The 11,587-nt window shown below is 43.1% G+C and overlaps 1 long non-coding RNA gene across 1 annotated transcript; it reads left to right on the top strand.

The window, feature by feature from the left end:
• Positions 1-1,261: 1,261 nt before the first annotated feature.
• On the top strand, positions 1,262-5,318 carry LOC142476297 (uncharacterized). Its single transcript, XR_012791514.1, has 4 exons — positions 1,262-1,383; positions 2,404-2,499; positions 3,944-4,047; positions 5,276-5,318. It is a non-coding gene; the product is annotated as an uncharacterized LOC142476297 (long non-coding RNA).
• The last annotated feature ends 6,269 nt before the right edge of the window (positions 5,319-11,587 follow it).

Below are 11,587 nucleotides of genomic sequence, written 5' to 3'. Positions count from 1 at the left end.
ACGAGCGCAGCGGGACCGAGGCCTTAGGGATTTAAGTGCTCTGTGAGCCGATTCCTCCATTGAAGGAGGAGCTATGAGGCCAACCTATCACAGCTACTGTACCATCTTCAGTTGCTTTCAGTATACTGATTAATCCACGGCACAGAATATGCAACTTCAAATACATCTATCAACTGTCTATATGTTAAGCCCCCGGACAAGCATTTGCTTGTTAGTTATACACTAGTTTCATACAAGCACTTCACACAGGGGGCTTCAACTTAGGTAGTACTTGACCGGCCGGTCTGAGTGTTCTCATTTCCATATATTTCTTGCCTCTACACTTTATTTACACACTTTGTACTTATTACTGCAGTGTAGCATTTTTCCCCACACCTTAAGGTTCAGTTTATAACAGCTTTGTAGGTCACCACTGCTCCTCATTTTAACCATTTATGTGTATGTGATTAATAAACCTTTATTGATACAATTTGTGTATGTTAGAGTGCTATTCAGGGGATTCTTTTTTTCTGTGTTAGTTTTCATATATATGTGTGTGTGTGTGTGTGTGTGTGTGTGTGTGTATATATTTATGTATATATATTTGTGTGTGTGTGACCTTGGGCAAGTCACTTCATATCCTCTGTGCCTCAGGCACCAATGTCATAGATTGTAAGCTCTATGGGGCAGGGACTTGTGTCTGCAAAATGTCTCTGTATAGCGCTACGTAAAACTAGCAGCGCTTTAAAAGAACATGCTGTTATTATTATTATATATAAATGTGTATGTATTTATTTATATAGCACTATTAATGTATATAGCGTTTCACAGTAGTAATACATGTGAAAATCCTATAAATAACAAATACAAATATCAGGTCATGGGAATAAGTGATTTGGACATAAAAGTAACATTTCGGAAGTGTGGACAACTAATACATCTTGTAGATTGCCTTTACAGTGTGATGTCATTGATTCAGTAGATTGTGTGCAGACCAGGACTGCAGTACAGTGTCACTCACATGGATGACTTGCGTGGTAGAAGCTCAAGAACAAGGATGTCAAACTCCAGTCCTCGAGGGCAGCAAACAGGCCAGGTTTTCAGGATATCCCTACTGAAAACCTGGCCTGTTTGGGACCCTCGAGGACTGGAGTTTGACATGCATGCTCTAGACGGAGCACAGCTGTGGGTGGGAGGTGGATTTGCTTTGCATCAAATGGTTTGGAGCAAGGTTTATTGTATGTATTATCATAATAACAATGCAATGCTTAACTTTTATTTCAGGAGGGATGACTGCAGAACAGAAGTGAATATTGAAGCCATGTGTTCCTTTTCTTGCAAAAGAGAAAATTTGAAGGACAGTTGAACAGAATGAAAATTACTACACAGAGACAGATAAGCAATGTGTATATTTCTCATTTACCATTTAGTATTTGTCGTTTTATTGACTCCACACAATCCGGCTGCTACGGGTTTCACATTGAACATTTTCATCTCTACTCTACCCCTTCCTGTGATCTGAACCATGCAAGTTTTCATTGATTCAATACATCATGAGTAGAGTGTGGCTACAGTATGAAGTAAAGACCCAAGGACCACATCTACTACCATTCATAACAAGAACATGTGCAGTAGCGCACAGCTGCAGTTCTATGTGATTGTTATGAAAGGTTGAGGTGGTTCAATTCTATGAATCTGGAGTGGGATGGATCCTGTTTGCATCACATGGTTTCATCTAGGCCAGTAGATTATATAACTCTCAGTACAGGTTACACATGGCATCAGTATTAGTGATGTAAAGAGGAGGAAAGCTTCAATGTGGAGAACAAAGCCAAGTAATGTTGAAGTTACTCCTTTTACCATTTACTTGGTCAGTCTGTACTGTCTACTCCCCACACAGCTGCTAAGGGTCTTCCATTTTAAATACTTTCACCTCCTATTCTGCACTGCTTTGCTGCCCATTATTCAGAGATGCGTTCCAGTCATGTTTACCACTCTGAATCTCTCTGCAGTCATTGGTTCAGCACATCATGGGTAGAGCATGGCTACAGATACAGCAAGCTATTATTATTTTACCGGCTGATCATCCATAATATTGCATTAAAACATAGAATATCACTTAATTTCCAAAAGATTCAGTGATGCTGATAATGCAGAATCTCACAACATTTCCCATCATAATGCCATAATGCACCAGAGGAAGAAATAATCCTTGCTATATCTGTACATTGTGTGACGTATTACCTCCATGACCATTGATAGCAAGTACATCTTCTGTATAGAGCGGCTGTGTTATGATGCAGTTATTGATCATCATTGACATAATCACAAGAATCTTATGCAAAGGGAAATTGTCCGCAGCGAAGTGAGATTTCAGCCCCCAAACGTCTGTAATATTAATGCAATGTCTTACTTTTGTTGCAGTGAACACTGAAAAGACGGATCTACTACAACACTGTACAGGATGAGCATACGCTACAAGCAGCAAAATGATCTTGCAGTTGACAGTATGTTGTTCTGGTAATGTGCACAATTATTATTTATGGGCTACACACCACAGTGCTGGACATATTCTGTTAACTTCAACTCTACTCCTAACATGGAGATGTCTTCCTGGTGTTACTGATTCAGTACATCATATGCACAGTGTGGTTATGATATGATGGATTGATTTAATGAACCCACCAACCAATGATGACATCTGCATCATCTTCTGTAAAGTGCAGCTACAGCATGATATTATCAGCATTTGGTGCGGTATAATCAGAGGTATCTATGTGCTTTTGTGCCTGTTTTAAGTCCTCCAGCTTAACGCCCCTACACCTCCCACTACACAGGCATACTTACTTATGCATACACTGACATCTGGCATACCTACACACACCCCAGGGCCACTTCCTTCCCCTGATGTCAGGGAGAGGATGGGCATGCAGAGTGCAGTAAGTCTCCACGTTACTCTGGCCAACAGTCTTGGCCTACCTCCAGCATCTGTCACCCACAACATCTGTTCCCTCCTTGTAAAGTGCTGAACTATCTCACCTGGGTCAGTGCTATAGCTGATCACAGTGCCCGATCAGGATGTCACTGTGACAGGCAGCAGTGCAGATTGACCGGTCAATCAATGCAGTGCCGCAACATATGCACTAAATGAGATTTCCGTGCCCCCAGTCAGGTTACTCCCTGGGCAGTGACCCTGCTCACACCCTCCCCTAGTTCCACCTCTGATCACAATTATCTCTCTTGGAGAGTGTAGCAAATTGGAGTTGGGGGAATCTCACCTCTGCCATGCATGGTCACAATCTGGGCACAGGACCCAAATAGTGGGCAATGTGGCACTTCTTACAGTAGAGAATAAGTAACTTTATTCTTTACTTGTGTATTAAGGACCTTATTTGCATTAAATTCAGTCCACATGGGACCAAGACTTTCTGGCTTACTGAACAAAGTGGAATTGTTTCGTAGAGGGTGGAGAATTGTATTTTATCTGAAATTACCCCCTCTGCACAAAATACAAACAATTATACCCATACAAGTACCTTGTGGAAGTTGTTGCCCTCTATCTTCCTGTTGTCTCTCCCTGTTTCTCACCGTGCCTCCTCCCATTTCCGTGCACCTCTGCGTCTCCGCATATATCCCTATACTCAGAGCCGGCTCCGGTCAGTGACATGGGATGCCCAAATATGAGCATACCCATATATGGGCATCCATGCCACTGACCGGAGCCCGCTCTGTTGCGGATATGGAGAGAGACTGGGAGATTTACATCCCCTTATAATTCATATGGTGCATAGTACCGGCACGTATTGTTTTACCGGTACTGTGTACCTTCCTACTTTCACACTGGTACAGTATATGCTGCAGTGGGACTGAGAGGGATATATTGGTAACACATAGTCATTGTTGGGGGAATTCAATCCATTTTGAAAATAGTAATGAAATGTTTTTTACTTTTCTTTTTTTTCAGTAATGAAGAATGAAACATTTCTGTTAAAATTGAATTGGAGGTGAACTGGATTCATCATCAACTCTGCACCAGTGTGAATTGATGTTCTTTAATGTTCTGATAAGGTACATGCAACATCTCTTCCTCAACCCCTGCACCACTCTCTGCCTCTTGCCTCTCTCTCTCCACCTCCCTGCTAAGCGTATTAACCCATCTAATGTAATCCACATTCCATGTCTCACTTTACTCTTCACTTCTCACGTGCCCTCTGGAATGACTGCTCTCTGACTAACAAGGTCTATTTGTACATGACCTCTTCTGCTCTCATCATCCACCACCTCTCATTCCCCTCACCCCTGTCCTACTCGATACCTCAGCTTAATTGAACTCTCTCCTCTGACATCTACCCTTATCTCTAACCTCTCCTCACTTTCTGCTTAAACTAACTATCTTGTTAACTTTTACAATGCTATCATCTCCTCCTCCTCCCTCCTCCTCCCTCCTCCATCATATATATGCCCCTTCTAGGCTCTGACACACTCATCCCTCTAAGGCCATGATTATCATGGGCACATGCTTGGTCATCCACAGTGTGTGCGAGCGATGCAGAGGCGCCTCGGACCTCAGTGCAGGGATTGCTGCATACCCCCAGCATCTGTCACCCACAAACAATACACACACTAATACTCCCCACAATACACACTATAATACCTCCTCAATACTAATCTCCCCAATAATATTATAGCTCCAAACACAATATACACAACACCCTTACACAAGATACACAATCTAGTACTCTCCTCTGCACCTCTACACACAATATAATACTCCCACACACACAATATACACACTACCCTCCTACCCCCATAAAATACAACCAATAATACACACACACTTTGTGGATGTTGGGACCAGCTCCCGGCATGCACCAGTGAAAGAGAGAGGCCCGCAGAAGCTCGGAAGAACTCCCTCCATCCGTGCCTTCCTCCGTTTCACATCTTCTCCCTGTCTCTCTCCCTCCCTTTCCTTGCATCTCCCTGCGTCTTTACGTATACCCAGTCAGTGACGGCTCTGGTCACGTGATGCCTTAATATGGGCTTATCCATATATGTTCATCCACGTCACTAATGTGATGCCCGCACTGTTGCGGAGCTGGTACTTACGACGGGCACTTATTGTTTTATCAGTACTGCGTACCTGACTCTACCGGCCTACTTTCAACACTAGTACAATATGTGCTTCACTACGAGTGAGTGGGGAATATTGGCATCACACAGTCACTGTTGAATATGCCATTCAATCCATTTTGAAAATAGTAATGCAATGTGGTTTTGTTTTGTTTGCTTTTTGCAGTAATGAAGAATGGAAAAGTTATATTAAAATTAAATTGGAGGGGAACTAGATTCAGCATTTCATCATGAACTCTGCACTTGTGAGAATTTAACTTCTTGAATACCCTGACAGGTACACGCAACATTAAGACTATAATCTGCTGTGCAAGCTTTCGTGCTATACCTCCCCCTCAGGTTTTGATTTATACATTTGCTCCCTCAATTCATGTCCTCTAATATTTGAAAGCTCTCTCCTAGCATTTTCTCTTTACCACAGAACGTCATCCCAATGTAACCTCTCTCTTGTTCTTTCTGCTTGCTGTTTCCTCACTCCTCTGTTAAACTTTTCTAATTTCTCTAACTTCCACACTCCTGCTTTTATCCACATGTTCTCCTCTTTCCTTCCCCTACCTTTGCATGTGTCTACACACTGCACCATTTGTACAGACCTCTATTGCAGCTATTTCTGCACTGCTCAATGAAAAGCACTCTTTAATATCCTATTCTCTGTGCCCCCTCTCTCTGCGCCCCCTCTTTTGGCGCCTCCTCTCTCTGCGCCCCCTCTCTCTGCGCCTATCTGTCTCATTCTCTCTACGTCCCTCTCTCTCTACATAGAGCTATCTCTGTCTCTCTCTACACCTATCTCTGTGTCTCCTTCTATGTTTGCTGATGTGTGGGATATCTCTTATAATCTTGAACCTGCTCATATACACATCGGGCCTCCCTGCCTCTGCCTCCCTGCTAAGAGTGTTAACCTATCTAATGTAATCCACATTCCTTTCCTTACTTTTCTCTTCCCTTCTCCTATGCCATCTGGAATGTCCGTTCTCTGACTAACAAGGCTCTAGTTGTACATGACCTCTTCTGCTCTCATCATTCACAATCAGTCATTCCCCTCACCCCATCTTACCTGTCCCACTGATTTGCCTCTGCTTAATTAAACTCTCCTCTGACATCTACTCTAACCTCTCTGCTCTCTCTCTCTTTCCGCTTAAACTAACAATCTTATTAACTCTTACAATGCTATCCTCCTATCTATATGCCCCCTCTAGGCTCTGACACACTTGTCCCTCTAGCCCACACCCTTGGCTAAATTCCCAAACATGTTCATCACACTTCCACTCGCTGTTCTTAATGCCTATGAAGGAAATCACACAATTGATATTTGATTTTTCTACAGTAAAAATGTCTCCAGTCCTGTATAAAGCTGCTCTCTGGGGCCAAACCACACTACTTTTTTTTCACATTCATCAACACTCAAATTTAATTTACGCTGTCTTTTTTTCCCTGTATTTGACTCCCTCCACTAACCTTCTCCTCACACTTGCCATCCTTCCTTCACTTCTCCTCAAGCATTTGACTACTTCAGAGGCAAGGTGGATGCCACCCACAAGGAGATTCCTTCTGTCCCTTCCCCCTTCTCTCCTTCTACCTAATTCTCCTTCTGCATTTGACTCCTTTTCTTCTCTTACAGAGCTGGAAGCTAATCATCTTCTCTTCTCCCTCTACCACATGCCCTCTAGATCGTATCCCCTCACACCTTACTGCATCTCTTAGTCCCCACTCTCACCCACATCTTCAATTCCTCCCTATTCTCTGGCTCTTTACCCTCTTACTTTAAGCCTGTAGTGGTCACCCTTTTCTCAGAAACAACCTACACCCTATGTGCCTTACTAACTACCGCCCTGTATCCCTCCTGCTGTTTGTCTCCTAATTGCTAGAATGTCAACATTCTTAAATCACATGCCCTCCTGGATCCTTTACAACCTGCCTTTCGTACAGCTCGTTCTACAGACTGTGCTTAAAGCAAATTCCCAAGGTCACTTTTCCCTACTAATCCTACTTGATCTATCTGCTGCGTTTGATGCTCTCAATCACTCTCCTCCTTCATATTCTAAACTCTCTCTTGGTATCCGTAACACAGTTCTATCCTGGTTTTCATCATAACTTTCCTGTCACACATTCTCCATCTCTGTTGCTAACATGTCTTCGTCTTCTATTGATCTGTCTGTGGGTATACATCAGGGCTCTGTTCTGAGATCTCTCTTTCTCTCTACATACTATCATTTGGTGACCTCATCAACTCTTTGTGACAATCCTATAAATAACAAATACAAATATCAGGTCATGGGAATAAGTGATTTGGACATAAAAGTAACATTTCGGAAGTGTGGACAACTAATACATCTTGTAGATTGCCTTTACAGTGTGATGTCATTGATTCAGTAGATTGTGTGCAGACCAGGACTGCAGTACAGTGTCACTCACATGGATGACTTGCGTGGTAGAAGCTCAAGAACAAGGATGTCAAACTCCAGTCCTCGAGGGCAGCAAACAGGCCAGGTTTTCAGGATATCCCTACTGAAAACCTGGCCTGTTTGGGACCCTCGAGGACTGGAGTTTGACATGCATGCTCTAGAAGGAGCACAGCTGTGGGTGGGAGGTGGATTTGCTTTGCATCAAATGGTTTGGAGCAAGGTTTATTGTATGTATTATCATAATAACAATGCAATGCTTAACTTTTATTTCAGGAGGGATGACTGCAGAACAGAAGTGAATATTGAAGCCATGTGTTCCTTTTCTTGCAAAAGAGAAAATTTGAAGGACAGTTGAAGAGAAGGAAAATTACTACACAGAGACAGATAAGCAATGTGTATATTTCTCATTTACCATTTAGTATTTGTCGTTTTATTGACTCCACACAATCCGGCTGCTACGGGTTTCACATTGAATATTTTCATCTCTACTCTACCCCTTCCTGTGATCTGAACCATGCAAGTTTTCATTGATACAATACATCATGAGTAGAGTGTGGCTACAGTATGAAGTAAAGACCCAAGGACCACATCTACTACCATTCATAACAAGAACATGTGCAGTAGCGCACAGCTGCAGTTCTATGTGATTGTTATGAAAGGTTGAGGTGGTTCAATTCTATGAATCTGGAGTGGGATGGATCCTGTTTGCATCATATGGTTTCATCTAGGCCAGTAGATTATATAACTTTCAGTACAGGTTACACATGGCATCAGTATTAGTGATTTAAAGAGGAGGAAAGCTTCAATGTGGAGAACAAAGCCAAGTAATGTTGAAGTTACTCCTTTTACCATTTACTTGGTCAGTCTGTACTGTCTACTCCCCACACAGCTGCTAAGGATCTTCCATTTTAAATACTTTCACCTCCTATTCTGCACTGCTTTGCTGCCCATTATTCAGAGATGCGTTCCAGTCATGTTTACCACTCTGAATCTCTCTGCAGTCATTGGTTCAGCACATCATGGGTAGAGCATGGCTACAGATACAGCAAGCTATTATTATTTTACCGGCTGATCATCCATAATATTGCATTAAAACATAGAATATCACTTAATTTCCAAAAGATTCAGTGATGCTGATAATGCAGAATCTCACAACATTTCCCATCATAATGCCATAATGCACCAGTGGGAGAAATAATCCTTGCTATATCTGTACATTGTGTGACGTATTACCTCCATGACCATTGAGAGCAAGTACATCTTCTGTATAGAGCGGCTGTGTTATGATGCAGTTATTGATCATCATTGACATAATCACAAGAATCTTATGCAAAGGGAAATTGTCCGCAGCGAAGTGAGATTTCAGCCCCCAAACGTCTGTAATATTAATGCAATGTCTTACTTTTGTTGCAGTGAACACTGAAGAGACGGATCTACTACAACACTGTACAGGATGAGCATACGCTACAAGCAGCAAAATGATCTTGCAGTTGACAGTATGTTGTTCTGGTAATGTGCACAATTATTATTTATGGGCTACACACCACAGTGCTGGACATATTCTGTTAACTTCAACTCTACTCCTAACATGGAGATGTCTTCCTGGTGTTACTGATTCAGTACATCATATGCACAGTGTGGTTATGATATGATGGATTGATTTAATGAACCCACCAACCAATGATGACATCTGCATCATCTTCTGTAAAGTGCAGCTACAGCATGATATTATCAGCATTTGGTGCGGTATAATCAGAGGTATCTATGTGCTTTTGTGCCTGTTTTAAGTCCTCCAGCTTAACGCCCCTACACCTCCCACTACACAGGCATACTTACTTATGCATACACTGACATCTGGCATACCTACACACACCCCAGGGCCACTTCCTTCCCCTGATGTCAGGGAGAGGATGGGCATGCAGAGTGCAGTAAGTCTCCACGTTACTCTGGCCAACAGTCTTGGCCTACCTCCAGCATCTGTCACCCACAACATCTGTTCCCTCCTTGTAAAGTGCTGAACTATCTCACCTGGGTCAGTGCTATAGCTGATCACAGTGCCCGATCAGGATGTCACTGTGACAGGCAGCAGTGCAGATTGACCGGTCAATCAATGCAGTGCCGCAACATATGCACTAAATGAGATTTCCGTGCCCCCAGTCAGGTTACTCCCTGGGCAGTGACCCTGCTCACACCCTCCCCTAGTTCCACCTCTGATCACAATTATCTCTCTTGGAGAGTGTAGCAAATTGGAGTTGGGGGAATCTCACCTCTGCCATGCATGGTCACAATCTGGGCACAGGACCCAAATAGTGGGCAATGTGGCACTTCTTACAGTAGAGAATAAGTAACTTTATTCTTTACTTGTGTATTAAGGACCTTATTTGCATTAAATTCAGTCCACATGGGACCAAGACTTTCTGGCTTACTGAACAAAGTGGAATTGTTTCGTAGAGGGTGGAGAATTGTATTTTATCTGAAATTACCCCCTCTGCACAAAATACAAACAATTATACCCATACAAGTACCTTGTGGAAGTTGTTGCCCTCTATCTTCCTGTGGTCTCTCCCTGTTTCTCACCGTGCCTCCTCCCATTTCCTTGCACCTCTGCGTCTCCGCATATATCCCTATACTCAGAGCCGGCTCCGGTCAGTGACATGGGATGCCCAAATATGAGCATACCCATATATGGGCATCCATGCCACTGACCGGAGCCCGCTCTGTTGCGGATATGGAGAGAGACTGGGAGATTTACATCCCCTTATAATTCATATGGTGCATAGTACCGGCACGTATTGTTTTACCGGTACTGTGTACCTTCCTACTTTCACACTGGTACAGTATATGCTGCAGTGGGACTGAGAGGGATATATTGGTAACACATAGTCATTGTTGGGGGAATTCAATCCATTTTGAAAATAGTAATGAAATGTTTTTTACTTTTCTTTTTTTTCAGTAATGAAGAATGAAACATTTCTGTTAAAATTGAATTGGAGGTGAACTGGATTCATCATCAACTCTGCACCAGTGTGAATTGATGTTCTTTAATGTTCTGATAAGGTACATGCAACATCTCTTCCTCAACCCCTGCACCACTCTCTGCCTCTTGCCTCTCTCTCTCCACCTCCCTGCTAAGCGTATTAACCCATCTAATGTAATCCACATTCCATGTCTCACTTTACTCTTCACTTCTCACGTGCCCTCTGGAATGACTGCTCTCTGACTAACAAGGTCTATTTGTACATGACCTCTTCTGCTCTCATCCACCACCTCTCATTCCCCTCACCCCTGTCCTACTCGATACCTCAGCTTAATTGAACTCTCTCCTCTGACATCTACCCTTATCTCTAACCTCTCCTCACTTTCTGCTTAAACTAACTATCTTGTTAACTTTTACAAAGCTATCATCTCCTCCTCCCTCCTCCTCCTTCCTCCTCCCTCCTCCATTATATATATACCCCTTCTAGGCTCTGACACACTCATCCCTCTAAGGCCATGATTATCATGGGCACATGCTTGGTCGTCCACAGTGCGTGCGAGCGATGCAGAGCCGCCTCGGACCTCAGTGCAGGGATTGCTGCATACCCCCAGCATCTGTCACCCACAAACAATACACACACTAATACTCCCCACAATACACACTATAATACCTCCTCAATACTAATCTCCCCAATAATATTATAGCTCCAAACACAATATACACAACACCCTTACACAAGATACACAATCTAGTACTCTCCTCTGCACCTCTACACACAATATAATACTCCCACACACACAATATACACACTACCCTCCTACCCCCATAAAATACAACCAATAATACACACACACTTTGTGGATGTTGGGACCAGCTCCCGGCATGCACCAGTGAAAGAGAGAGGCCCGCAGAAGCTCGGAAGAACTCCCTCCATCCGTGCCTTCCTCCGTTTCACATCTTCTCCCTGTCTCTCTCCCTCCCTTTCCTTGCATCTCCCTGCGTCTTTACGTATACCCAGTCAGTGACGGCTCTGGTCACGTGATGCCTTAATATGGGCTTATCCATATATGTTCATCCACGTCACTAATGTGATGCCCGC

Source organism: Ascaphus truei, unplaced genomic scaffold, assembly GCF_040206685.1.
Source record: "Ascaphus truei isolate aAscTru1 unplaced genomic scaffold, aAscTru1.hap1 HAP1_SCAFFOLD_1549, whole genome shotgun sequence".
In the NCBI taxonomy this organism is placed as follows: Eukaryota; Metazoa; Chordata; class Amphibia; order Anura; family Ascaphidae; genus Ascaphus; species Ascaphus truei.
This window is presented reverse-complemented; position numbering and strand designations above follow the sequence as displayed.